The sequence below is a fragment of the Lytechinus pictus genome, unplaced genomic scaffold (assembly GCF_037042905.1).
Source record: "Lytechinus pictus isolate F3 Inbred unplaced genomic scaffold, Lp3.0 scaffold_22, whole genome shotgun sequence".
In the NCBI taxonomy this organism is placed as follows: Eukaryota; Metazoa; Echinodermata; class Echinoidea; order Temnopleuroida; family Toxopneustidae; genus Lytechinus; species Lytechinus pictus.
This window is the reverse complement of record NW_026974142.1, coordinates 2,235,980-2,241,745: the sequence shown is the minus strand read 5'-3', so window position 1 is coordinate 2,241,745 and position 5,766 is coordinate 2,235,980.

Sequence of the window (5,766 nt, the reverse complement as noted above, 5' to 3'; positions counted from 1 at the left end):
ATCAAGCTTTTACTTTTGAGACAAGATAAAATATACCAAACCACAGGTTTAATCTAATATGGATAAGCATACGTACACACGATCGCTGACTGTCCAAAATTCAGCAAATGAACACTTAGACTTTACTTGCAATTTAAACCATTAAGGCGATATTTTGAAGACAAATACCTGATTACATCATATTTGAAGAATTCCATGAGCTTTATTTTAAAAGAAGAATGAAATTTGGAGCACAAGTGGATTTCAAGTTATCGCTAATCAAAGTTTGCATTGGAAATGAAGAATTTATACAAACACTAATTATGAAGTTTTATTAAAAGCTTTGACATTGGCTAGAAATTACTAACGGGAAACCATTTGTTTGCTACTAAGAAGTATATCTCAAGGAAAATAGTTATATTCATATGAATTTACTTTTCCATTTTTCGACCGAGGATTTAACCTGAGATCATGAAAGAGACAATAGAACGCAACAAGTAATTGAAGAAATAACCCAAACTCTTTCACCAAATAAACACTTAGACTTAAATGGCGATTTAAACCATTAAGGCGAGATTTTGAAGACAAATACCTGATTACATCATTTTTGAAGAATTCCATGAGCTTTATTTTAAAAGAAGAATGAAATTTGGAGCACAAGTGGATTTCAAGTTATCGCTAATCAAAGTTTGCATTGGAAATGAAGAATTTATACAAACACTAATTATGAAGTTTTATTAAAAGCTTTGACAGTGGCTAGAAATTACTAACGGAAAACCATTTGTTTGCTACTAAGAAGTATATCTCAAGGAAAATAGTTATATTCATATGAATTTACTTTTCCATTTTTCGACCGAGGATTTAACCTGAGATCATGAAAGAGAGAATAGAACGCAACAAGTAATTGAAAAAATAACCCAAACTCTTTGAAAAAAAATTATTTATCACTAGTACAGCAAAAGGTAGACCAGAGCAATTAAGGACTTGTAAGGAATCTCTAAATACGCCGTCTCTTCGGGGAAGCTCGGAACATTTTGCACGCAAATTACGCGAGATGATCTTGCTGAATATCGTTGCGAACTGTAGCTGCCTGCAAAGCACTAGACGCACCGGGTTATCATTTTTGTCGATATAATCCAAATAGTAAGACCATGAATTGGATCGTTTTGAATAAAAACAAAAGGATATATATGTTCATTTATCTCCCAAATAAGGTTACTGCATATGTGGTGAAAAAATGTAAGAATCATCAAGCTTTTACTTTTGAGACAAGATAAAATATACCAAACCACAGGTTTAATCTAATATGGATAAGCATACGTACACACGATCGCTGACTGTCCAAAATTCAGCAAATGAACACTTAGACTTTACTTGCAATTTAAACCATTAAGGCGATATTTTGAAGACAAATACCTGATTACATCATATTTGAAGAATTCCATGAGCTTTATTTTAAAAGAAGAATGAAATTTGGAGCACAAGTGGATTTCAAGTTATCGCTAATCAAAGTTTGCATTGGAAATGAAGAATTTATACAAACACTAATTATGAAGTTTTATTAAAAGCTTTGACAGTGGCTAGAAATTACTAACGGGAAACCATTTGTTTGCTACTAAGAAGTATATCTCAAGGAAAATAGTTATATTCATATGAATTTACTTTTCCATTTTTCGACCGAGGATTTAACCTGAGATCATGAAAGAGAGAATAGAACGCAACAAGTAATTGAAGAAATAATCCAAACTCTTTCACCAAATAAACACTTAGACTTAAATGGCGATTTAAACCATTAAGGCGAGATTTTGAAGACAAATACCTGATTACATTTTTTTGAAGAATTCCATGAGCTTTATTTTAAAAGAAGAATGAAATTTGGAGCACAAGTGGATTTCAAGTTATCGCTAATCAAAGTTTGCATTGGAAATGAAGAATTTATACAAACACTAATTATGAAGTTTTATTAAAAGCTTTGACAGTGGCTAGAAATTACTAACGGGAAACCATTTGTTTGCTACTAAGAAGTATATCTCAAGGAAAATAGTTATATTCATATGAATTTACTTTTCCATTTTTCGACCGAGGATTTAACCTGAGATCATGAAAGAGAGAATAGAACGCAACAAGTAATTGAAGAAATAATCCAAACTCTTTCACCAAATAAACACTTAGACTTAAATGGCGATTTAAACCATTAAGGCGAGATTTTGAAGACAAATACCTGATTATATTTTTGTGAAGAATTCCATGAGCTTTATTTTAAAAGAAGAATGAAATTTGGAGCACAAGTGGATTTCAAGTTATCGCTAATCAAAGTTTGCATTGGAAATGAAGAATTTATACAAACACTAATTATGAAGTTTTATTAAAAGCTTTGACAGTGGCTAGAAATTACTAACGGGAAACCATTTGTTTGCTACTAAGAAGTATATCTCAAGGAAAATAGTTATATTCATATGAATTTACTTTTCCATTTTTCGACCGAGGATTTAACCTGAGATCATGAAAGAGAGAATAGAACGCAACAAGTAATTGAAGAAATAATCCAAACTCTTTCACCAAATAAACACTTAGACTTAAATGGCGATTTAAACCATTAAGGCGAGATTTTGAAGACAAATACCTGATTATATTTTTGTGAAGAATTCCATGAGCTTTATTTTAAAAGAAGAATGAAATTTGGAGCACAAGTGGATTTCAAGTTATCGCTAATCAAAGTTTGCATTGGAAATGAAGAATTTATACAAACACTAATTATGAAGTTTTATTAAAAGCTTTGACAGTGGCTAGAAATTACTAACGGAAAACCATTTGTTTGCTACTAAGAAGTATATCTCAAGGAAAATAGTTATATTCATATGAATTTACTTTTCCATTTTTCGACCGAGGATTTAACCTGAGATCATGAAAGAGAGAATAGAACGCAACAAGTAATTGAAAAAATAACCCAAACTCTTTGAAAAAAAATTATTTATCACTAGTACAGCAAAAGGTAGACCAGAGCAATTAAGGACTTGTAAGGAATCTCTAAATACGCCGTCTCTTCGGCGAAGCTCGGAACATTTTGCACGCAAATTACGCGAGATGATCTTGCTGAATATCGTTGCGAACTGTAGCTGCCTGCAAAGCACTAGACGCACCGGGTTATCATTTTTGTCGATATAATCCAAATAGTAAGACCATGAATTGGATCGTTTTGAATAAAAACAAAAGGATATATATGTTCATTGATCTCCCAAATAAGGTTACTGCATATGTGGTGAAAAAATGTAAGAATCATCAAGCTTTTACTTTTGAGACAAGATAAAATATACCAAACCACAGGTTTAATCTAATATGGATAAGCATACGTACACACGATCGCTGACTGTCCAAAATTCAGCAAATGAACACTTAGACTTTACTTGCAATTTAAACCATTAAGGCGATATTTTGAAGACAAATACCTGATTACATCATATTTGAAGAATTCCATGAGCTTTATTTTAAAAGAAGAATGAAATTTGGAGCACAAGTGGATTTCAAGTTATCGCTAATCAAAGTTTGCATTGGAAATGAAGAATTTATACAAACACTAATTATGAAGTTTTATTAAAAGCTTTGACATTGGCTAGAAATTACTAACGGGAAACCATTTGTTTGCTACTAAGAAGTATATCTCAAGGAAAATAGTTATATTCATATGAATTTACTTTTCCATTTTTCGACCGAGGATTTAACCTGAGATCATGAAAGAGACAATAGAACGCAACAAGTAATTGAAGAAATAACCCAAACTCTTTCACCAAATAAACACTTAGACTTAAATGGCGATTTAAACCATTAGGCCGAGATTTTGAAGACAAATACCTGATTACATTTTTTTGAAGAATTCCATGAGCTTTATTTTAAAAGAAGAATGAAATTTGGAGCACAAGTGGATTTCAAGTTATCGCTAATCAAAGTTTGCATTGGAAATGAAGAATTTATACAAACACTAATTATGAAGTTTTATTAAAAGCTTTGACAGTGGCTAGAAATTACTAACGGGAAACCATTTGTTTGCTACTAAGAAGTATATCTCAAGGAAAATAGTTGTATTCATATGAATTTACTTTTCCATTTTTCGACCGAGGATTTAACCTGAGATCATGAAAGAGAGAATAGAACGCAACAAGTAATTGAAAAAATAACCCAAACTCTTTGAAAAAAAATTATTTATCACTAGTACAGCAAAAGGTAGACCAGAGCAATTAAGGACTTGTAAGGAATCTCTAAATACGCCGTCTCTTCGGGGAAGCTCGGAACATTTTGCACGCAAATTACGCGAGATGATCTTGCTGAATATCGTTGCGAACTGTAGCTGCCTGCAAAGCACTAGACGCACCGGGTTATCATTTTTGTCGATATAATCCAAATAGTAAGACCATGAATTGGATCGTTTTGAATAAAAACAAAAGGATATATATGTTCATTTATCTCCCAAATAAGGTTACTGCATATGTGGTGAAAAAATGTAAGAATCATCAAGCTTTTACTTTTGAGACAAGATAAAATATACCAAACCACAGGTTTAATCTAATATGGATAAGCATACGTACACACGATCGCTGACTGTCCAAAATTCAGCAAATGAACACTTAGACTTTACTTGCAATTTAAACCATTAAGGCGATATTTTGAAGACAAATACCTGATTACATCATATTTGAAGAATTCCATGAGCTTTATTTTAAAAGAAGAATGAAATTTGGAGCACAAGTGGATTTCAAGTTATCGCTAATCAAAGTTTGCATTGGAAATGAAGAATTTATACAAACACTAATTATGAAGTTTTATTAAAAGCTTTGACATTGGCTAGAAATTACTAACGGGAAACCATTTGTTTGCTACTAAGAAGTATATCTCAAGGAAAATAGTTATATTCATATGAATTTACTTTTCCATTTTTCGACCGAGGATTTAACCTGAGATCATGAAAGAGACAATAGAACGCAACAAGTAATTGAAGAAATAACCCAAACTCTTTCACCAAATAAACACTTAGACTTAAATGGCGATTTAAACCATTAGGCCGAGATTTTGAAGACAAATACCTGATTACATTTTTTTGAAGAATTCCATGAGCTTTATTTTAAAAGAAGAATGAAATTTGGAGCACAAGTGGATTTCAAGTTATCGCTAATCAAAGTTTGCATTGGAAATGAAGAATTTATACAAACACTAATTATGAAGTTTTATTAAAAGCTTTGACAGTGGCTAGAAATTACTAACGGGAAACCATTTGTTTGCTACTAAGAAGTATATCTCAAGGAAAATAGTTGTATTCATATGAATTTACTTTTCCATTTTTCGACCGAGGATTTAACCTGAGATCATGAAAGAGAGAATAGAACGCAACAAGTAATTGAAAAAATAACCCAAACTCTTTGAAAAAAAATTATTTATCACTAGTACAGCAAAAGGTAGACCAGAGCAATTAAGGACTTGTAAGGAATCTCTAAATACGCCGTCTCTTCGGGGAAGCTCGGAACATTTTGCACGCAAATTACGCGAGATGATCTTGCTGAATATCGTTGCGAACTGTAGCTGCCTGCAAAGCACTAGACGCACCGGGTTATCATTTTTGTCGATATAATCCAAATAGTAAGACCATGAATTGGATCGTTTTGAATAAAAACAAAATGATATATATGTTCATTTATCTCCCAAATAAGGTTACTGCATATGTGGTGAAAAAATGTAAGAATCATCAAGCTTTTACTTTTGAGACAAGATAAAATATACCAAACCACAGGTTTAATCTAA